The sequence below is a fragment of the Danio rerio genome, chromosome 9 (genome assembly GCF_052040795.2).
Source record: "Danio rerio strain M-AB ecotype USA chromosome 9, GRCz13ab, whole genome shotgun sequence".
Taxonomy (NCBI): Eukaryota; Metazoa; Chordata; class Actinopteri; order Cypriniformes; family Danionidae; genus Danio; species Danio rerio.
Genome location: NC_141029.1, coordinates 45,344,568 through 45,369,054, shown reverse-complemented (window position 1 = coordinate 45,369,054; position 24,487 = coordinate 45,344,568). Strand labels below are relative to the sequence as shown.

General features: G+C 36.1%; 1 protein-coding gene and 2 long non-coding RNA genes across 10 annotated transcripts in view; 1 reads left to right on the top strand and 2 right to left on the bottom strand.

Annotated features, from left to right (window-relative positions):
* LOC147835389 (uncharacterized) overlaps nt 1-14,303 on the bottom strand; it is a 170,000-nt gene extending 155,697 nt beyond the window's left edge. Inside the window, exons 1-2 of the long non-coding RNA XR_015499871.1 lie at nt 12,441-14,303; nt 11,940-12,302 (exon numbers count right to left, since the gene is read on the bottom strand). This is a non-coding gene — a long non-coding RNA (uncharacterized LOC147835389). The remainder of the gene's footprint in view (nt 1-11,939; nt 12,303-12,440) is intronic.
* znf385b (zinc finger protein 385B) overlaps nt 1-24,487 on the top strand; it is a 299,871-nt gene that overhangs the window by 37,552 nt on the left and 237,832 nt on the right. For 2 of the 8 annotated variants that reach the window (XM_087266084.1, XM_087266086.1), the window contains one exon: nt 20,543-20,592. The exons of the other annotated variants lie outside the window; for them this stretch is intronic. The gene's annotated coding sequence lies outside the window, so the exon portion shown is untranslated. The remainder of the gene's footprint in view (nt 1-20,542; nt 20,593-24,487) is intronic. 8 annotated transcript variants of the gene reach the window in all.
* LOC141376193 (uncharacterized) lies at nt 908-8,391 on the bottom strand. Its single transcript, XR_015499873.1, has 3 exons — nt 6,222-8,391; nt 3,869-5,241; nt 908-2,825 (listed from the first exon to the last, which is right to left on the bottom strand). It is a non-coding gene; the product is annotated as an uncharacterized LOC141376193 (long non-coding RNA).

Sequence of the window (24,487 nt, the reverse complement as noted above, 5' to 3'; positions counted from 1 at the left end):
AATCCAATACAGACTCATTGGAAATACATTTCATTGACTGCTGTTCGTTTAACGCTATGGGGCAGTATGACAGCAAAACCTTTTTTTTTTCTATCCTTTTCACCCAAAGGATATTTACTGGGACTTGTCATATGAGACATACCCAGGGTTAGGGCTGCTCGACTAGGGGTAAAATCATAATCATGATTATAATCACGTAATTGTAATCACGATTATTTAAAACAATTTCAGTTGAAATAAAAATTATTAGCTGTCCTGTAAATTTATTTTAAATAAATATTTCCCAAATTATGTTTAACAGAGCAACGAATTTTTTCACAGTATTTCCTATAATATTTTTTTTCTTCTGTAGAAAGTCTTATTTGTTTTATTTTGGCTATAGAATGAAAGCATGGTTAAATATTTTAAGAGCAATGTTATTCGCCCCCCTTAAGCTATATATCTTTCTCATTGTCTGCAGAAGAAACTACTGTTATACATTGACTTGCCTAAATGCCATAACTTGCTTAATTAAGCTGAATGCTTGTATCTTGAAAGATATCTAGTAAAATAGTATTTACTGTCATCATAGCAAAGATAAAATAAATCATTATTAGAAATTATTATTTTAATTTTATGTTATTAGAAATGATTTATTAGATCTATTTTGTTTAAAAATGGGTTGACAAATCTACTTTCCATTAAAAAGAAATTGGGGGGAAAAAGTGCTGCTAATAATTCAGGTGGGCAAATAATTCTGACTTTAACAGTATACATACAGTTATTTTCCTCCCTGTAAATAAGGAAAGCGAAATAAACACAATAGAATAAAAATATGAAACAAGCTGTGCTTTGTGCATCTTTACGGTAAAATGATACGGTTTAATTATAGCTACAAAAGTCCTTAAGTCGAGCAGTGAGTGATTTTGTCCTTTTGTTGCTTGATCAATAATAAAATCAGTCGGCAGCAGGAACATTGCGCGCTGTCACTTTAAGAGTTGTACGGTTCTAGTTTGTTTCACTTTCACATGTCTTTTGATTCTCAACTCGTTTATTACATAAACGAGGGTTATTAGGAATAATCACTAAGCACCACATTTTGACACAAATTTGCATGTATTTGACCATTAAAGCGCTCACATTAAGATGACTTTAGTTGTGTGTGTGCTCTGCTCGTCTCTGAGGCAGAGCGTATACACACAATCTCATGCGATCTCTTTCGGGCTTCTAAAAACATGAATGATTCGAATGTACATCAATGAAGGATGCGCATCCCTGCAAAAGTTACATTACAGTACATGCTTTGTCATTTTCATGTGAAACTAAGCTTTGCAAAGCAACAAATGTGTACAACTGGATAGGGGGGGGGGGGGGTATATGATGTAATAATAATTTTATCTTGATTAATGTTTTTTCATAATCATTGAAAACCAAAATCAAAAATGAATATTTGAGTAATTGCACAGCCCTACACAGAGTAACACATTTCTCTTGTTTGTTTTTGGAAAAATGTAGGCTGAGGCATGTACTTCCAATGAGCGTGGGTTGCAAGAATCAGTGATTGATGATTTAAAGGGGACCTATTATGCAAAAACAAGCAGCAGGCTCTCTGCAACTCTCACATGGTCACCTACTGAAGCTAAGCAGGGCTGCGCCTGGTCAGTACCTGGATGGGAGACCACATGGGAAAGCAAGGTTGCTGCCAGAAGTGGTGTTAGTGAGGCCATCAGGGGGCGCTCAATCTGTGGTCTGTTAAGGTCCTAACGCCCCAGTATTGTGAAGGGGACTGTACTGCTCAAGGGGTGCCGTCTTTCGGATGAGATGTTAAACCTAGGTCCCGACTCTGTGGTCATGAAAAATCCTGCACCTTACTGTAGTTGTTAAACGTAGTATTTAATTAATCTTGTCTCTAGCTAAGATTAACTCTAGCTAAGCTTGACTCTTAGGTCTTTTGAATCAGTGTCACAGCGTCAGTACACTTCTATTTTTCGCTTTCACACTTATACTTAGTCATTTTAGCGAAAACCTGAGATACTGTTGGTTGGTTTTTGTTGGTTGTGCACCTTTTTTACCAACCAAGTTTGTCGATGCCATTACAACGACACAGATCACTCTTTCTATTCATGCCAGAGTCCTTCGAATAAAGATATTAACAGGTGGTAATTTGTGTGTAACTTTATTTATGATTTGGTTATGGGTAAAACAAAGACGGGTCAGGTAGTTGAAACGGTAGGCTACAAATAATTAATTTGTCATGAATTAATTAATTATTCATTAATGATTAATTCACCTCCGCCTATGACGACGATATCATGGTCCATCACAATGTTTCACATTAGTCATCGTAGGATGCCAAATTGGTCGACATTGCCCAACCCTAAAACATTCTGACCAGTTTGTGATTTTTATTTTTCATTTACCTTTTGTTCATTTGGGATTAGACCATTACTTACACCAGTTTGTTAATTTGTGTCAGCGATTCATTAAAATGACTGAAGACTGAAAATAAATTACATTCAAAATCAAATCATCAGGTTTTAGTCATGTGCAATATATACTTATTTCCATGCTGGTGCAGTTTGGTTTGACTTCCAGTCTGGAGTATTCCAGTCTGCTATTAGTAGTTTGTTTAAACTAAAAACAAAAATCTCTTTCAATCTACATTTTAAGTATTTCTCTGAAATGAAATATAGGTACTTCCCTGAAAAAAACAACAACAATACATAACATTTGTATTGTTAACTCATGTATGCTTTATTTTTAATGGCACTAAACACACAATTCTATGTATCATTGACATACTTTAAAGTATAAGCATGCTAGGTTTGTAGTTGTTTTACTCCCACCTAGGGTTGTAAAAATATACCGGTATGATGGTCTACCACGATTTGAAGGTGCACGATTATCATACCATGAACAATTGCATATAAACGGTTTTAACCCTTAAAGACCGAGACAGCTGCCCGCGGCTAAAAATAAGTATTGCTCTTAAATGTTTAATAACTTTTGATCCGCTGATCCGATTCATACAATTCAAAGATCGGCATAAAGAAGAGAATCTCAGCTTTCCAGTGCTGTATCACGTAACATTCCAGAGGCTCCGGAATCAGTGCGGTTACGTCATCAAAATTTGACAACGCTGATTTGACAAAGAAACGCTCGTCACTGTGTCTCCGGACAAACCAGACATGATACATTGATGCATTGTCCCTCCTCCATGCCCAGATTGGTTCAAACTCGCTATATCACAACCAATAAGCATAGGTTTCGCTTTTGTTTGTGGACCAACAACGAGCTTTTTGAACAACACGGAAAGAGAGATAGGCATACATTTATGCGCGGCTAAATAAAACGCAAAACAAAAAGTTTTGCATGAAATAATTCTCATACTAAGTACTTTTGCATGCACAGCAGCACAGAAACATGACAAAACAGTGACACAGCAAAGACGAACTGCTGCTCTTGCTGTTTTCAAAAGACGCAAATGAAGGTGCAGCTGTTTGTCTGCATTGCAGACAACCATATCCACAGACAACTATATCCATGCTAAGGATGTTCCATATTGAATCTAGTTTCGTTATGTAACTATTTATAGTATAGTAAATATTTATATCTATTTTTTTTACTGAGGATTTGCACCATGTTTATTTGGACTTTATTTGGACTTTGACACATTATTTATTATTTTCTTATTTTTTTATTTGTTCATTGTGTTGTTGTTTATAGTAACTAAAAATATATTATTTGGAAAAAGTCAAATTTGCTTCACTGTTCTATTATTTTGTAACATTTGTAACATACCGTATACCACGAAACCGTCAAACCGTGGTATTGTTTTAGATGATTATCATACCGTAAAAAATTCATACCGTTACAACCCTACTCCCACCTCAATGGGTGGCTCTTAAACATTCTTCAGTGTCGTGTAAAATAAATCTTTTTCCATGCCACTTCCAGGTTTTGCCACCCCTGTTGTACGACTGTTGATCTACATGTGTGTTTTTACCCCTCATCTTTCCTGCCCCATTAACAGAAAGCCCCACTTAATGCGGTGACACTTTGTCAGAGCTGATTCTTCAAATGGGGGTGGTTTTTCTTGAAGCTGAAGGGCAAAAGGAGACATATTCCTCTCATTTGCCTTAGTGAGAGAACAGACAGCCTGGTTCTGTCAGCCGATGAACTGTCAGGTAGAGTCCTTTCTCGTTTTTCTTGCTCATGTGGCTCTAATTCATCAGTAACAGCGTCACGTTCTTCTCCTGTCGAAGCTGGCTGTGAGTTTCTGGGCTAAATACAATGACCTTGACCTGTGTCAGGCACTTTAGCAGAGCAGCCACGCTACTATTCTCTGATGTGTGGCCAAATAAACACGAGTAAGCTATTAGCATATCTGTTATTTACTTTTCATTTCAGCGCTGGCAAGGCCACAAACGTTGCACATTTTATGCTGCTGCTTCTCCAGTTATTCATTTAGCCTGTGATAAACTTATGGAGTCTTTTACATTTTAATTTAAGCACAATTTAATTTATTTTTTTCTAGAGTGCCTTTTATCGTGGAGATTGTATCAAAGCGGGTGACACTGTGGTGCATTAGGTAGTGCTGTCACCTCACAGCAAGAAGATTGCTGGTTCGAGCCTCGGCTGGGTCAGTTGGTGTTTCTGTGTGGAGTTTGCATGTTCTCCCCGAGTTTGCGTGGGCTTCCTCCGGGTGCTCTGGTTTCCCCCACAGTCCAGGGACAGTTCTAACCATGTAGCCACCGTGCCGCCCTGATAATGAAAAATTTTGATTTTAAAAAGATCATTAATAAGATTTGATAACTGTATTATTTACTTCTGAAGTAATATATCTTGGTTTTGGCGTCTTTAAACAGTTTTGCCACAAAATAAAATTACAGAGTATAAAAATGTTATATTATGCACATGAGGAGTGATGGGAAACTTCAACTACTATTTATACATTGTAAAATCTGCTTGTTAAGTAGTGACGAATGGAATACTGTTTCCAGGTCCAAACTGTTACTCGTTTGAATTGAGAAAATATTTGTTTTTTACCATTTTTAGTCATATCACACATTAAAGTTAATTTCATGGAAAATCATGGTGTACACAACAGTCTCCGGCCTTTCTGGCCATCGGATATTAGACAAAGATGTATACAGAGGTGGACATGGGGAACACCGGGACATCTCCCGGCAGCCTGATGGTCAATCTGGTCTGCCACCATGACTCTGGCCTGCTGCACTCCCCTCAATATTTACCGATGGCCTAAACCAGGGGTCTCAAACTCAATTTACCTGGGGGCAGCAGGAGGCAAAGTCTGGGTGAGGCTGGGCCGCATAAGGGATTTTACAAAAAAAAAGTCCTCAAATGTCATTATTAACAGTTTTAATTATTTCTTCTAAACATGAAGTGTCCTGAACATTAATAGAACATTGAGTGAAGATTATGAACAGTTCTTCTGAACATGGCATCTTTTGCCTACTCCTTGCTGCCAGAGACTTGACAGCGCTTCTTCTCACAAATGTGAACCACATTTGGCTTTAGAGTTGATGCAGATTGCAGATCTGCAGAGTGGATGCGCGCGTACTGATCAGCTGTGTTGTCGCGCGCGTACTGATCAGCTGTGTTGTCGCGCGCGTACTGATCAGCTGTGTTGTCGCGCGCGTACTCAAGAGCGATGTTGTCGCGCGCCTACTGAAGGGCGGGACCGAAGGTGTTCCGCGTCGCGGGGGCACTTTTGATCATTTTGGAAGCGCACTTTCTATCCAAGACTAAAAAGGGCATGTGCACTGCACAGGTTGAGCCCTATGTGTGCACGTGCACACATATGGCAAAAAAGGCGTATATATGTATAAATAAAACACCCCCACCCCACTCCAGTCATATCAGTCTGTACCAGTCTGTATCTACCTATAATATATATAAGATGCAGGCTGTAGGTAGGTGGTAGGCTGCAGATAGGTAGCTAAGTGGCAGGCAGGGGCGGATACAGCTTACCTTGGATCTGGCCGGCGCGAGTTCCCTCCTAACACTTCCCGCCCGTCACAGCGTCTAACAAAGGGGCGGGGTGCATGGTGATGTCACCGGCATGCCCCGTCCCTTTGTTTACACGGCCAGTGACCGCTGTGTACGGATAGAATCAGCGGAGCGGGGATTCTGTCAGTGTACAGCGGTCGGCGCGGGCCACAAAATATTGCACTGAGGGCTGCAAATGGCCCGCGGGCCGCAAGTTTGAGACCCCTGGCCTAAACACTCAACCCCCACCCCCCCTTTACTTAATGATGGCTGCAACAACCAACCACCTCTCTGCCCAACTACCCCTTCCCGCCCACCACACTCTTCACTTACCAATTACATCACCCCCCCTCCCTGCTCTTCACTTACCGATTGCACACCCACCCCCCTGACCTCTTTCGCAAACCGAACACTTATGCAGCCTGAGCTACAATAACTTTGTCCTGGGTGAAAAGCTGTCTCAGTCCGTCCCTGGATGTATATATTGCGGTTTGTGATTTTTGAAAGTATTACATCGCTTTGAAAACGTTTATTATTACCATTTGTTGAGTCTCCCAACACAGTTTGATAAAGCGCTTGGACCCGGAAGCAGCTTAGCGTGATGTCACACTTAACAAGCAATTTTTATTTTTTGTATTTGGTATTGTATTTATTTGAATTGCATTATGGGACTTGGGATGACTTTCCCAGTGATGGGTTGCAGCTAGAAGGGCATCCACTGCATGAACATATGCTGGATTAGTTGGCGGTTCATGTGGCGACCTCAGATTAATAAAGGGACTAAGCTGAAAAGAAAATGAATGAATGAATGACTTGGGATGACCTTTCTTCCTAAAGCTTTTTATGTTGAAGATATTGAAAAGTGACTTTTTTGACATTTTTAATAGTTTTAAGTGATTTATTGTCTGGGTTGGTGTTGTACAGTATTTTACAGTACAAAACCCGGTAATAAACCGCCAGTACTTTTTCTGTTCCTTTACAGACTTCTCTATATATTGTTTCATGCACAATATCTTGTCTTAAACTACTAAAATGTCAATAAAATCACTTTGTTAATTTGCAGTGTTGAATATTCACCAACAAAAGTCGACAACAGAGATACTCCCAGCAAATGCACCCTGTCAGATATTTTTTTAGAGTGTAGCAATCTTTTATTTACAAAAAGACATATTCATGATAATTAATGTAGCCTTTTATGCAAGAATAAATATGCTTGTAAGTAGAACTGTGCAAATAAACACTGTAAAAATCAATCTGACGTCATGTTGACGTCATGTGCCTGCTGGGGTTGATCAGACACAAATGCAAAAAAAAAAAAAGGGAATGGGCCACTAAAATGCAGGTTAATTCTGACATTTATATACCAAAAGCACAAAACACAACATTTTATTTTGATATTTTTAGTTTTATATCGATATCACTAGTGTTTTGTTTTTAGTCTAATAAGCACTGCTGTTTCCTTCAGCAAATTCGTATCTAACCTCTGTAACACAACGCATTTTTCAACTACAGGTATCTCTTTTTAGATGCTGCACATGCCATTGCATTTTCAGCATCATCACTTTCTGCTCTAAATAGCACAGCGATATTGACATTTCCTAAACAGTAAATGGATGCTGTAGTCAAGGTGAAGCTCAGCCTATGAAACACAACTCATCGTACACGTATACCGTTACACGCTTTGGCAGACGTGACTGCGATAGCAAGGCCACAGTGGCTCTCTGTAACGCTACACGCAGACTGTTTGCATGCTCCTACAGCGCACATGTTAATGCCGTGGGGACTTTAAGGGTGGAAATGTTTGTATGGCTCTGCTCTGGTTTCGAGGTTTGAGGTGTGGTTGTTTTGTTGCATCGGAGCTGGATGGGGGAGTCTGGTTTCAAGGGATTCTTTTTTTTCTTAAGTGCATCTTGATCCCCTTCTAGATGAGTGATGATGATGTTAAGGGGTAATTGAGGCGGAATGAATTCTTGCATTAAAACAATTAGATGGAGTGCGCTGCAGTTTTATTGTAATTGAGTAACCGTTTCAGTTTTTTTATTAGTTTGAAATATTTTTATTTTCTGAATGTTGTGTCTTTAGTTAAAGTTTTAGTTAAAGGTCTGCATGAAACCAAAATGTACAATGTTTATTTTGTAGCGCTCATTCTATTTACAGTCTTAAAGTAAACAATTAATACATGCAAGTTAATCCACTAAAAAAATAGTTTGTTTTAATAATTTTTCATCAGAAAACTAATCATTTTTTTCTGCTCTTTAATGGCAGTCCTTCTCTGATGGCCACAGTTTGATGGTATGGGTGGAATACAGCGGAGAAAATAAGTAATGAACACATCATGTTTTTTCCTGGGAATCTTATTTCTAAAGGAACTGTTGACATGGAATTGAACCAGATTTTGGTAAAAAAAAAAAAAAAAATTCAAACATAAACAAAACAAAACAAAACAAAAAAAGTCTGGAAAATTTTGGTTTGTGTAATAACAATGAAATGACTCAAGGAGAAAGTGCTGAACTACTGAAATGTATTTGATGCTTTCTATGAAAGGCTTTTGGTGTTGGCAGCTTAAAGACGCTTCTCATATGGAGAATGAAGTCAAATGCATTGCTCAGGTGTGAGTTTTTCACAGACTTCCACAGTGTAAAAATCTTGATGGTTTTCGTTTATCAAATTTGAGCTTTATTTTGTATTTTCTATTGGATTTAAGTCAGGTGATTGGCTGGGCCATTCTACAGCTTGATTTTCTTTTTGAACTTTTCAGTCCTTTGAAACTGAGAAAAAAGTTGACTCTGATCTGTATTGTAAATAATAATGCTAATAATTAAAAAAATAGACGTCCTTTTGACCACCCCTATAAAAGTTCTTATTTGTGAATGCATAATCTATCCAATCAGTCTTTGCAAGAAAAAAGTCATTCAACTAGACGTTTCAGTCTGAAATTGGCAGATTTAGAGCACCAATAGACACTGTAAGAGTTCACAAGATGTGGAGAAAACTATATTTTCTTATAAAATAGGTGTTTGTTTCGGAATGTTGTCTAAAAGTAACTTCAAATTAGATGCATTGTTTGTGTAGTTTGTCCTAAAGAGCATCCTAAATACACTGTCACAAAACACTAAAAACATAAATACATTTTATGAATAAATTAGATGTCTTTAAAAAAACACATACATTTAATTAATTGAAGCATCTATTACACATACTAACATTACCAAAAAAGGTGATACCCCCCCACCCCACACTTAATTTTCAATGTATAATTTGTATCCTGTTGACACCCCTCCAACTGTTAGTTTGCCTCCTGTAAAAGATGAGAGGAGGAGTGCCAAAATAATACCCGCCCCTATTTAATATTCAGTTTGAGTTGGAGTTATGTCATCGTACAGAAATAAAATACTGCAGCAACTTCCAGTTCAAGAACTTTAAAGTTTCAGTTATTTGTTTGTGTGTTTTAGTCTACATTTTAACCTTGTTATTTTAGTTTGTTACAGTTTTTTAAACAAATACTTTTTTAGTTAATGTTTTAATAACAAAAATGTTTTGGTTTTATTGTTTTAGTTTTTTGTGTTAATTATATTATATAACTAGTTATATTACATTTAAAATAACTGCTGTGACTTTGTTTAATTATTATATTCCATTGAGAATTATAGTATTATCATATTATAATAATAAAATAATATATTTTTTTAAATGCATATTAGAAAGAACTGCTATGTTCTCCAAGGCTACATTTATTAGATAAATACAAATAAATACAGTAAAATTGTTAATTAATATAATAATTGTGTGTAACTTTATTTAAAAATAAGTGACTATTTTTATTATTGTCTAATTTTAAACATGCAGAATTCACTTAATAATTCATTGAAAGTGTAGTCAATTTTCCTTACACTTACAATTTAAATTCACAAGACTGTTCAAAAGTTTGAGGTGGTCTTTATTTTTATTTTCTATTTTCAGATTTTGTTTTTTAAAAGAAGTGTCTTATGTTCACCAATGCTGCACTTTTATTTACATTATTCATTTATTTAATTACTTTAGCTTAGTCCCTTGATTCATCAGGGTCGGAAATAAAACACAAACTTATCCCACACATATTACTTATTACACACTCATTCACACACATACACTACGGCCAATTTAGTTTATTCAATTCACCTGTACCGCATGTCTTTGGACTATGGGGGAAACCGGAGCACCCGGAGGAAACCCACGCCAACATTGGGAGAACATGCAAACTCCACACAGAAATGCCAACAGTGCTAACCAGTGAGTCACTGTGTCACCCAATTAAATATTATATTATGTTTATTTTAAAAGTATTTACATATTTTGGTCAGCTTTTTTAGCATCATTACTCCAGTCTTTGTCATTGTTACATGACCCCTCAGAATTTATTTTAATATGTAAATTAGTTACTCAAAAACATGTAGCATTTCTTATTATTATGAAACCGTTGTTCTGCTTAAGTAAATTTTCATTTTTTTTTTTTTGTTGTTGTTTTTGAAAATCAAGTTATTTTTCCTGCAGGCTAGTTGTAGGCTAGTTCACCCTGCTGGAGGTCAGCATGTTCATTTTCTGTGTACATCCAAGCAATAACTCCTGGAAGTGAATTCAGTTCTGTATGAGTTTGTAAAAGCAGCTTCTGTGTGTGGAGAGCTGGCAGATGGTGATGTCTGAATAAAAAAAACCTGGACGTAAGGTTTGGTTTGACTGAATAAATAAAACTCTTTAATATACAAGTTTCAACAAGTGTAATTGACTTGATTTCCACTGAGTTTGTGAAACTTTTGCAAGGTTAAAGAGATAGTTCACCCCAAAGATAATATTTGCTGTTAGTTTACTCACCCTCAGGGAATCTAATATGTTTTTTTAATGTGTTTGTTTTTTATATTTAGTAGAGCATTTAAGACATTTTTAATTCAAACTGTGGTCCTCTTATCAAGTGCTATTAGAAATTTGGAAGTCAGAAAATATCCACACTATAGTACTAATGGAAAAAGGAATACCTATATGTTGAGTCTGTGCATAGAATTGAACATTATTAGCAATTTTATTACCTTTAATCCACAGTCTTGACAAAAAAAGTGTTTATAATGTTTGAACTGATGCTGTTTGTTTACACTAGAGGGACAAAAATGGAACTTGAGCTTATCCTGGATGCTGAAACTGGATTTAAAATGGTAAACAAGCAGTTTAGGCTTGAACCCTCAAATTAGGGATGCACAGTATAATACAAAAGTACCATTATTGCAATTATAGTCTAGCAATTATGGCCTCAAGTCTTTTTGAATATGGTTTCACAAGCTTGGCACACCTGTCTTTGGAAATTTTTGCCCATTCCTCTTTGCAGTACCTCTCAAGCTCTCTCAGGTTGGATGGGAAGCAACACTGTACAGCCATTTTCAGATCTCTCCAGAGATGTTTAATAGGATTTAGGACTGGGCTCTGGCTGGGCCACTCAAGGACATTCACCGAGTTGTTGTGAAGCCACTCCATTGTTATTTTGGTGGTGTGCTTTGGGTCATTGTTCTACTGGAAGATGAACTGTCACCCCAGTCCCAGGTCAAGAGCACTCTGAAGCAGGTTTTTTATTCAGAATGTCTCTGTACGTTGCTGCATTCATCTTTCCCTCTATCCTGACTAGTCTTCCAGTTCCTGTTGCTGAAAAACATCCCCACAGCATGATGCTGCCACCACCATGCTTCACTGTAGGGATGGTATGAGCCTGGTGATGAGCAGTGCCTAGTTTTCTCCAAACGTAATGCCTGGCATTCTCTCCAAAGAGTGCAATTTTAGTCTCATCAGACCAGAGAAATTTGTTTCTTTTGTTCTGAGAGTCCTTTAGATGCCTTTTGGCAAATTCCAGATGGGGAGCGGCTTCCGTCTGGCCACCCTCCGGCTTCCGTAATGTACCTGAGCTCAATTTAGAGCTTCAGAGCAAAAGCTGTGTATACGTCTGTACATGGGATTTTTCAGGGTCTTTATTTAAAAAAATTTGAAACTATTTCAAAAACTCTTTTTTCACATAGTCAATATGAGTATTGTGTGTAGAATTTTGAGGAAATAAATGAATACTTTCCGGATGCACTGTAAAATGAGTTAAAACAACACAATTCTTATGTTGTTTGGGAGGTTAAAACTTAATTGTTTTATATGTAATCTACTTTAATTTGTAATAACGATTACATTAGCCTAAGTGATTATCTTGGGTCAACATGAATGAATTGTGTGGAACCCAGCATTTTTTACGTTGTTGAAAGCCATTTACCTAATGCTACGTTCCAGACAACTTGAAATGAGGAGTCTTCCTCCTTCCTTGTAAACAACACACAAAAATGCACACATTTAAACTGTAAAAATACTGCTGTCTAAAAACATTCTAGTTTAATCAAGTTAACTTTTCAAAGATATTAACTTAAGCTTTGTATAATTGTGAGGAACCAAGCATTTTTACAGTGTTGTTAATTTGCTCCATGTAAAAAAATGTTAGATAGTGATGGATGTTTCATTTCTTTCTGATATCCTTGAGCACATTGAGTAAAAGCTACATAGTTTAGCAGCTTAAGCTCAAATATTCAATTTTTTTTTGCCAAGACAAAATACTGTTCACTTCTATTGCAAATGTATTGGGCATTTGCAAACTGAAGGTTGAAAAAAACATTTTTTTAGTGTTTATAGAATGGTGCATTCCTTCAACTACAAGTCCTTAAAACTGAACTACACCATAAAGTCAAGATCACGCAATTGTCAATCAGATCTCCTGTTTTCTTATGACTTTCATCTGTACTTTTCCTTTGAACATCCAGAATGTGTTTCTTCCTCCTCTGTTTTAAAGACACAGTCTGCTGCTGTTGAATCTAACCTTGCGCTGTTTAAAATGCCACACTTTCCTATTCAGATTTCCCACTAAGAAACCCACAAATGTTGTTGTTTTTCTTAGACGTGCCAGCTAAACCAGGAGAAGGGTTTACTAAGGTCTTGACTACTTAAGAGCATTCCTTTCAGACTTTGAAACATGTGCATGGCAAATCACTGTACATCCTTTCCTCTTGTTTGTTCTGTCTTTTCAGATTTAATTGCATGAATCAGCCGCAAACGTTGTTGTTTTTCTCAGACATGCCAGCTAAAGCAGGACAACCAAACTCCCAATTCGTCAAATGCACCAGACATAATTTCAGACGGCCAGATGCGTCAGAAAAAACACACAATTACACCGCTTTACCGTCAAACAGCATGTCTCTGGGTTTCAGAATGTGACAGAGCCATGAAGTGCATATTTTGGAGTCACGGCTGAGTGGGTTTTACAGTACGTCTGTAGTGAGAGGGCGAGAAAACATGGAAATGGTGTGTGTGATGGTTTTTGTAAGTTGAAGTTGTGTCACTATATCTTGGCAGCATGGTGCTCCAAGGCCTGCTGTTTGATTGTGTAGCTCGCTAGCTTAAAGGATAGACTCTTCAATCTTGATTCTCTTTTTGTTTGAATGTCTGTCACAGAAAAGATCAAGGATGACTGCTATAAGATGCTATAACACATCAGAAAAGCCCAGTGAGAATCAACTGTTGGAGATTATTCATTCATTTTCCTTCGGCTTAGTCCCTTTATTCATTAGAGGTTGCCACAGCAGTGTGAACCGCCAACTATTCCAGCATGTTTTACACAGCAAATGCCCTTCCAGCTGCAACTCAGTACTAGGAAACACTCATACACTCTCACAATCACACTCGTACACTGCTGACGATTTATTTTATTTAATTCACCTATAGTGCATGTTATTTACCTATTGTACTGTAGGGGAAACCAGAGGACCTGGAGGAAACCCACAAACTCTACACAGAAATGCCTACTGAGCCAGCCGGGACTTGAACTAGTGACCTTCTTGCTGTGAGGCGACTGCTAATCACTGAGCCACCGTGCTGCCCCTGTAGGAGAAAACCAAAATATCAGATAAATAAACCTTGAAACACAAATACATTTGAAACCAAATACAATTAGGGATGCAACAATTATAGATTTTGGTTGTACGGTTATAGTCTCAGCAATAATCACTGTTCACGGTTATCAGAATTATTATGCATTTGTTAATTTCAAAACAATACTAGTTTAGAAAATAACATGTAAACTCTTTATATTTTGAAGTTATTTGTTAAGGCTTAGGAACCAAAAAAAAAAAAAAAAAAGCACAAAGCAATGATAAAAAACAAACAATTACCGTTCTCTTTGGACTTGAAATGAGTGAAAAAAGGTTTTAAACATTTAAACATAAGTAATATTTTTTCACAGAAAATAAATAACAGAAGACTAACTAACTAACTAACTAACTAACTAAAAATGTATCGCTTTAAATATAATGCAGCGCTCGCAATAAGTGCACTCATACTGCGCGCCTTTATTGGAAATAAGGAACTTGTGTGTTCAAAAAGCGTGTGAACGACCCTTAGTTACTAGCCTCAGCCACAGTGCGTGCACATTAGCCTCGGTGTACAAGCTCAGAACTTAGTGCACATTTGGCACAACTCTGTTTAGTTGCAGCAGTTTTGTTCCGTGTAGAAATGTGATGTTGAGAAGATTTTACGATTAATTAACTGTGACAAATTAAAGGGTGGTTAATAGTGAAATCGGTTAATCGTTGCATCCCTATAAATACAGTGCTCAGAATAATTGAGTACACCCCCACACAAATCTATCTTTTAAAATAATATTTTCTATAGGATACCTTACAATAATACATTTGTGCATCGACATTAGATTAGTCAGTTCCAAAGCCAACTAATCTAACAAAATAAACACAGTCCAAAGATCACAAAGTACAAAAGTACACCCAAATTAATATTTTGGGGGAAAATATAACATTTTAATAAACAGGGAACAAAAGACAGAAACTTAAAAAATCATTAAAATAGGAATGTCGTAGTGTCGCATTGCAATTAGTTTTTTAATTTGCGTGCCGAAGTGTCAAGTTGAGCAGCTGTCTAACCCGCCACAGCTGAAATCTATTCACATTTCCGGGTTGGCAGATGTTAATGTCAAGCCCCGATTGTTACAGTAGTTGGTGACATGATTATGATTAACTCATTGAATCATTCATTCAACCAGTTCATTTTAAATCAGGGGTCTCAAACTCCCGGGCCGCGGGCCATTTGCGGCCCTCAGTGCAATATTTTGTGGCCCGCGCTGACCGCTGTACTCTGACAGAATTAGCGGAGCGGGGAGAGAGAGCGCTCCCGCTCTGCTGATTCTATCCGTACACAGCGCGCTTGTCACTCAATGCGCGTTGTCGCGCGCGTTCTGATCAGCTGTGTTGTCGCGCGCGTACTCAAGACCGGTGTTATCGCGCGTCTACTGAAGGGCGGGACCGAGGGTGTGTCGCGTCGCGGGGGCACTTTTGATCACTTTGGAAGGGCGCTTTCTATGCAAGACTAAAAAGGGCATGTGCTCTGCACAGGTTGAGCCCTATGTGTGCACGTGCCTGCCCTGCATCTTATATATATTAATATTATATGTAGATACAGACTGGTACAGACTGATGTGACTGGAGTGGGGTGGGGGTGTTTTATTTATACATATATACGCCTTTTTTTTAGGTGAGGGAATGGAAGTTTTGAGTGAGTTCCCCCACTTTTTTCCCTAGGACTTCAATAAGTCAAAGTACAGGTCTAGACTTAATGATGATCATCTTCAAGCCATACTGAGGGTCTCAACTGCTTCCGCTCTAAAGCCAAATGTGGTTCAGATTTGTGAGAAGAAGCGCTGTCAAGTCTCTGACAGCAAGGAGTAGGCAAAAGATGCCATGTTCAGAAGAACTGTTCATAATCTTCACTCGATGTTCTATTAATGTTCAGGACACTTCATGTTCAGAAGAAATAATTAAAACTGTTTATAATTAAAACTGTTAATAATGACATTTGAGGACTTTTTTTGTGAAATCCTTTATGCGGCCCAGCCTCACCCAGACTTTGCCTCCTGCGGCCCCCAGGTAAATTAAGTTTGAGACCCCTGTTTTAAATGATTATTCCGCTGATTCATTAAAAATGTTGATTCATTCAGAAACTCATTTACTCAGAAATATTTTTTTAGTTTTTTTTTTTTTTATTGATTTTATTTACTTAAGTCATTGAACCATTCATTTAGCTGATTCATACAAAAAAAATCACAGAATAGTTAAGGGAAACCAGGATCAGATATTTCCCGCCTAATTCCCACCTAATATTCAAACATAATTTACAAAAATCTGAGATTCAATAAAAAATGTAAATGTAAAAATGTAATATATTGTGAATGAGTTGTATGCATGTATTTGATTAAAAAAATACAGGGTCAAATTGTGAAATATTATACTAAATAAATTTTTTTTTTGAAGATGCCTTTAACATATTAATCTGAAGTACATCTATTGATTACTTTAGTATTGTCAGTATTGATTAATTTAATGGGTCCTTGCTATATATATATATATATATATAAAAAAAACATTTTTAATTTAATTTAAATTAATTTCGTTAGAGAGGAAAATAATATGCAACTGTGTCCTGGCTTCTGAATGTTGAATCTGTGATCAGCTGTAGAGGCGAGCAGGGGCTTGTACTATATAATGATTAATTCTCTTTTTCTGTTTCCTTGTTCTCGGTCTATCTTCCCTCTATGGTCTTCTTCTCACATATCTTCTTTTTATAGCTCAATCTCATTTACTCTGTGTTTACATCTTCTCTTCGGTGCTCTCTCTCTCTTTTTTTTTTTTTGAGTTCACAAGCTTGTCTCTCTATGGATCTCTTTGGCAATGAGTGGTAAATACAGTTATGTCTTATCACCGTTATTTATAGTCTGGCTGAGAAAGTGTGTGTTCATGTGAGTGTCCTTTTTTTTTTCTTGTCTGTTTTTAGACCTGAATTATTGATTTCAGACTTAAAGGGAAAGTTTACCTAAAAGTAATTATTTAGTTTAATTCAATTCAAAAATGAAAAGTTTAATCAAACCATTTGAGTTGCTACTGTATATAGTTGTTTGGGCTTCATTAATCCTATTAGCTGAAAACAAACAGATCCGAAGATAAAGCAGAAACAAACATGTGTCGACCAGAAATGACATAAAACAGTATTTCAAGCCAAACGTATTAAAATTTTATAAGTTTTAAAAGTAGTTTTATGGCAAGTACACTATAGAATATATTCTTTATCTGATTTCTGACTTTTATAAACTTTTATAAACTAAAAGACTTTTCTCGCACTCTGAATCTAATTTTGAAAGTATTTACTTCAATCTGCTAAATCAGACATATGAGGTAAATAAAAAAATAGTTTTTTTTATTATTATTACTTTTTTTGTACTTTTTTTTTAATTAATTAATTTATTATTTATTTATTTTTCTGAAACGGGAATTAACATTGTTGCAATGTTTATTTTTGTTCTTGGTGCAGTTCGCCTTCACATGGCAAAGTTTCTAAATGTAAACTTTAATCATCGTCTGAAACTTTTTGTCGTACACCACGCCCACCGTTGGTACCCTTTTGGCAGTGGAAACGCAAGCTTGATAAAGGTCACCCATACCGACCCGTACTATACGGTACTGTACCACTTATTAGAAACGGGCCATTATATTGGATGGAAGACTGTCAAAGTGCAAAACATGACACCACAGCAAAACACACCAATGTTCAAAAGCTTATGGTCGTTTCAGGTTGTAATTGTATTTTCACTATTTATTGAACAAGACACTGACTTATCATTCATTCATTTATTCATTCATTCTCTTTTCGGCTTGTTCATTCATTCATTCATTTTCTTGTCGACTTAGTCCATTCATTAATCCGGAGTCGCCACAGCGGAATGAACCGCCAACTTATCCAGCAAGTTTTTACTCAGTGGATGCCCTTCCAGCCGCAACCCATCCCTGGAAGACATCCACACACACATTCACACACACACACACTCATACACTACGGACAAATTAGCCTACCCAATTAACCTGTACCTCATGTCTTTGGACTGTGGGGGAAATTGGAGCACCCAGAGGAAACCCACGCAAAGGCAGGGAGAACATGCAAACTCCACACAGAAACACCAACTGAGCTGAGCTGAGGTTCGTACCAGCCCTTCTTGCTGTGAGGCAACAGGACTACCTACTGCGCCACACAGTATTAAATAATAAATAAAATAAAAAGTAAACTTTTAAAAATAATTCAAAAAAATAATTACCTGCAGTACATGATAATACAAATCAATAATTTGATACATTTATAGTGGTCTTTTACATAAATATGAAACCAAACCATGTTGGTGATAACAATTAAACCTGTTTGCACAGATTTCTTTATATAAATCAGATAAAGGGGAGAGTCTTCCTTTTTCAAAATATGTGATCATAGATTGCCATTTTTCATAAAATTTTTGGACAGATACAATTTTTGCATTCGCTGACATTTCTTATAGAAAATAAAAAAAAACATCTACTATCTACCGCTCTTGCATAACATCGTATTTCATTAAAGCACTTGTTGGAGAGGAAAAATCCAATATATGTGGTGGATAATGAATTTTCACACACTGTTCATATGCAGTTACAATTGCATCCAACTAGTTGAAAGTACTGGTACCAAGACAAAAATAGTAAGCATAAAAAAAGTCTGTTGTACAATCTCTCATTACAGCTCTCTTCTCTTTCATACCACCAGTATAAAAAGTGAATTGTAGAAAGTTCTTCTTTTATTGAATTACTGCTGTGAAATGGATGAGGATAATATAGCAGGAAATATTCTTTTCCTCATAGTTATTTCTCTGTTGTGAATCTTTGAGGTCACTCATCGGGAACCGGCAGAGCAGGTGCAGTGATACCAGACCTCTTTGTAAGCAGATTTCCTTCTTGTGTTTCCACACGCTTCAGCATTGTGAAAGACCCCCATCAACACAACTAATGCAAACCCAATGCTCTGTCTATGTTTTAGCCAGTCAGTGAATATTCTTTTGACAAAAGACGGCACAAGGTCAGACGCACATTGAAGAATCTCAGCTCAGTCCTTTTTGAAATAGTGTAGATTTTACATGCAAAACTCCTTAAATCTCTTAATGGGTGTTTTATTATCTGTTAAACATTTGAGAAATATTTAGAAAAGAAAAAAAATCAAAAGGGGGGGGGGGGGGGGTGAATAAATCTGACTTTAACTGTATATGGCCCTAATTGGGGCGATTTTCAAAAATATTTAGTTTTTCCTCCCTGATTTACAATAAAGCCAACTAATTCTAGGTGGGGATTTTTACTGTTTAGTCTCTCTTCTAGACTGCTCATCTTCCAGACTCTGTGCAGGAGAGAAGATTTCTGCAACACATTTCTAATCATAATAGTTTTAATAACTCGTCTCTAATAACTGATTTATTTTATCTTTGCCTTGATGACAGTAAATAATATTTTACTAGATATTTTTCAAGACACTTCTATACAGCTTAAAGTGACATTTAAAGGCTTAACTACGTTAACTAGGCAGGTTAGGGTTATTAGGAAAGTTATTGCATAATGATGGTTTGTTCTGAAGACTATTGAGAAAAAATATAGGTTAAAGGGGCTAATAATTTTGAACTTAAAATGTTTTTTTTTTTTATTAAAAACTGCTTTTATTACAGCCGAAATAAAACAAATAAGACTTTCTCCAGAAGAAAACATATTATCAGACATACTGTAATTGTTTCATTGCTCTGTTAAACATCATTTGGGAAATATTTAAAAAAATTAAAATAAATAAATATACTTCAACTTTATATTTTAGGTATTGGGCTTGGCTAACATACTTAACCCAAAGAGCATAGAATCACCAATAGGCGACACTGTAGTGCGATTTGGGAAACCATTTTGGAATACAAATTTTAATCGAACAACAGCATATTATAAGTCTGTAAAATAAACTATTAAAGGTGCTGATGATTGTGATAGTAAGTGTTGTATTGTCGTCTTTCAGGTTTTATCTCATCTTTAAGGCGCTTTTTAAATAAATAAATAAATAAATAAAAAACAAAGCAGCTGCTTGCCATCGCGACACCAATAAGATCCAATGGACAGACGACTGCTTTCACTGCACAATGGCGTAATCCGGGGCTATTGCTTGGCACTGCTGTTGCAATGGAACGTTCTACTAGCCCCTTTCACACATACAGACCTTTCTGGACAATAACCGGCAATTTTCCTGAAAGGTCTGTATGTGTAAACAGTCCCTTTTTGAAAATACCTGTAAATTCATTCCAGCTATTTTCCAGAAAGAGAAGTTGTAGCATTACCGGTAATTTGCCGGAATACTGCACTGTGTGAACGCAGAAGGAAGATTGCCGGAAAGAGCGTGTTCACATCTAGAACGTGCTGACGTGAGACTTCTACTTTAGCCAATCAGTACAGTCAGACGCATTCACGTCATTGCAGTTTATGAAAATAAAAGCCTTTGGATATTTTTCCTGACACATTTAGCCGCTAGATGTTAGTCAGACAACGTTTATATGTTCCTTCTTAATGCCAACTGTATAAAAATTACTGATAAGATGCTAATGATAAGCCGTTGTTTGTTTACCTTCTAGCTCTGCTTCATTCAGCTGCTTGACGTGTCGCGTGTGCCGGAGTGGAAGGAGTGAGTGCCAGCACACACACACATTATGTACCTCTAGACATGCGAAAGTATTTCTCTATATGTTTTCATCGAAGTTGTTCACAATACTTTTCCATCCACAGAGTTTGAAATGTAGTCAAATGTTTACAAATACAAGCGCAGCCCTTTAGAGGTCATTTCTGGTTAATGTCAGAATTTTGTCAAAAATTATGTTTAAAGCTTATTTCACGTGACCGCCATTTAAAAAAACGAAAGCGAGGCCGCGGTGGGAAGAAACCTGAAAGTATAGGATCAGCACTGTAAACATTGCAACAACATGCTGTTGCTGTGATTTCAAAATGCAAATGTTGTGTAAACATCACTTTAATATCATTTAGTTCAATTAAATTTAAATAATCAAAAGCATATTAGGCATCAAACTAAATCACAATTTCTTATAGAGTAATACGCTTTAGAGTCCTCCTAGGCTTCAGTTCATGGCAGCATGTAAACAGCATGGGAATGCTTCCCTGCATCAGCCTATGTAACCCAGTAAGCGATAAAACAACGCAGTCCTCTGTAGCACACCCTCATGTTGTCTGTAATAGTTTTGTTCTGGTACTGTAATTTTAAAAACGTCCATTTCGCACTAACGTTTAAGTGCTGCTAAGTGCGTTCTTAAACACTGCTGATTTGCCATAGTATCCACCAGTGCTCAACAGAAATGATTGTGATTGGCCGTGAAGTGCCGTTTCCCTTAACTTAGCTGAAAATGAGGTCTGATATCCCTTTTTATTTTCCCTATCTATTCAGAATAGACCTTCGGATCACTCGGTTGGTGGTAAAATGATACATTTGTGTCATTTTCTCTTTGCGGATAAGATATACAGCCAGGTACACATTGTTCCTTTGTGACTTAGGCTATACTTCTGTTTTTTTTTTCACTTTTAAAATCGCGGCCATGTGAAATCATTTTATACAAGGTACAATTTGCAAATATCTATTTTTAATCTAGCTAAATTGCCAAACCCTGTATATAATCGGCTGATGTAAATGGCTCTATAATATCCACATTGCCTTGGTCAAAGGCACATTGAGGACATCTGTGAACAGCTTAGCAATTGAGACTTTCCAGTCCTCACCTGACACCACTGTAAGCTGCCGACCCTCCATTAACAAGTCGATTCCTGTCCAGATGTTACACATGTGCGTGCCAAGCCCTCCCTGCGTGTGACAGTCGCACACGGAGTGGAAAACTTTCACATTCATTTTCTTTTTCTGTGTTTCTGCTAAGAGCTTCCAGTGAAACGCATTAGCGTGGAATTAGGCTGCAGAAACCCGTTGTGGCCTTTCCATCTGTGAGATTTTAGCTGTGGGTTTCGTAATGGGACGTAAGTTTGAAATGGGCACGGCTGACCGAGTGTGACACAAGCGCCTCTCCATCTTTACAAGCCCTAGGAGAGCTTTAAAGTAATTCTTTACTTTTCTGATGTATTTTCTAACATTTATGCGGTGCCCAAATCAAGTGAAATGGAAAATCTAACTTCTAAATATAACTTCTGCATATGGAGTTGTATTTTTTTACTAGTAAATTAACCAGAAATTTTATTTTATTTTATTTTATTTTTATTAATTTTATTTTATTTTATTTTATTTTATTTTATTTTATTTTATTTTATTTTATTTTATTTCATTCATTTTCTTTTCAGCTTAGTCCCTTTATTTATCAGGGGTCGCCACAGCGGAATGAACCGCCACCGTTTGGCACTCTGACATGCACACACATACACATACACATACACATACCACATGTTTTTGGACCGGAACACCTGGAGGAAACTCCACACAAACACGGGGAGATTTAAATAAAAATTATTTTATTTTATTTTATTTTATTTTGTTATTAATTAATACATTTTATTATTTATTTATTTCATTCTATTATTATTTCATTTTATTATTAATTTATTTTATTTTATTATTAATTTATTTTATTTTATTTTATTATTAATTTATTTTATTTTGTTATTCATTTATTTTATTTTATTAATGATTTATTTTATTTTATCATTCATTTATTTTTATTTTGTTACTTACTTTATTATTCATTTATTTTATTATTCATTTATTTCATTTTATTATTCATTTATTTTATTATTCATTTATTTTATTATTCATTTATTCTATTATTTATATATTATTAATTTCCAATAGAGATTTACAAATGCATTTTAAATGGTAATTATACTATTATAACTAATAAATTCTAAAATATACGTAAAATAGATTATAAAATGTTGTATGTTTTATGTTTATATCCATATTATATTCAATAATGTCTTAATGTTTGTCTGTATTAAAGTGTAATAAGCCTAAAATGCTGTATGAACATTTAAATAATTTTAATAAATTATTAGATTATTATTTAAATAATTATTCATTATTCATTAGTAAACTGATTGCATATTTTGCAAAATTGATTTTCAATAGTATATTATTATTATTATTATTATTATTATTATTAAATAATAATTATTATTATTATTAAAGTCTAATTTTAAATAATAGCTGGCAACCAGCTTGATAAATGATTGATAATAATCGCAGGTTTGACATGCTGTCTCAGGAGAGAACCATGAGCTCGGAGATATTTGAGCACAGGGCTACCGCCTGGTCAATGAGCATATAAGGAGGTACAAGATCAGGTAGTTCTCGAAGCTCCCCCTAGTAAAAGAGGAAGAGGGGGAGATGGGGTGGATGAGGGGTTTCTTTGGAAAATGAAGATAAGGCAGTAGTTACAGACAGGCTACTTTTAGCCCATTTATATTAATCCTATTGGCTTACTAATGATTACAGATGAGAGACCAGCTGTGATCAATCATATAACATGCTCCTCTCGAAATTAGTTAATATATTAAAATCATAAACCAGATGTTTATATTCGTTGTTGTTTTTTAATCTCTCCTGTAAGTGGTGTAATCATTATTGTAATCATAAATGATTTATTAATTTAAATAGTATAAAATCATTCAGTAATGCACTAATCCCACCCTGCAAAGACAGGTTATTTCTTATATATTTCTCAAGCTATTTATTCCAGTTTTGCAGATTAAGGCAACATCTTCATGTAGCATTCCAAAAAAGTTGTTTACAGCAATATAATATAAGCTTCATTTTTTTACTCCTTCAATGTATATTCACTGTCTCTTTCTCACACTTTTTATGGTCTCTAGATGAAGAGGGATTTTTGGTTACTGTTGCTATTTTTATTCTACTCCCACAACCTGGCATATAACTCAATATATGGGTAAAGCTGGTAATTAAGCCCAAACTGTTATAGAAGCAAAGGGCTCCAAAGCATTAACATTTACCTTCTGTGGCTCTTAAATATTGCCTGCAGTGTATTCATCAGCACCTGCCCACACAAAGGTCACCCATACCAGCTCTTTGCCAAGGGCCACAACCCATTATACACGAGACATGTGTTTTGTGATGATTTCTGATTCATTGAACCACAGATGTTCCTCTGTTGGGATAGTCTAAAGATTTATTTGAACTCGTTTTTACTCATTTGACTTCCCTCAGATTCTTTCTCCGTCATTTTGAATTTATTATTAGAAATGTTTCCCCAGTATGTGTTCGTGAATGCAATGCAACAGAAAATAGACTGGCCCCATTATAATCAGCAAAGCTGTCTAGACTGAAAGCACCAATTCTGTCATCGTTTCACAAAGTGAAGCACCTTAAGTTAATGAATGGACTAAAGCTTCTTTACATACAGTATTTAGATACTGCAGACAGATACTGCTATGGGTGTTTGGATGGGCTGACTGATGAATACAGGGATGGATAGACAGACTGAGCAACTATGGATGGACAGATTGACAAAATGATGGTTTGATATATGGAATAACTGAAAAATGGATGGATGCATGAA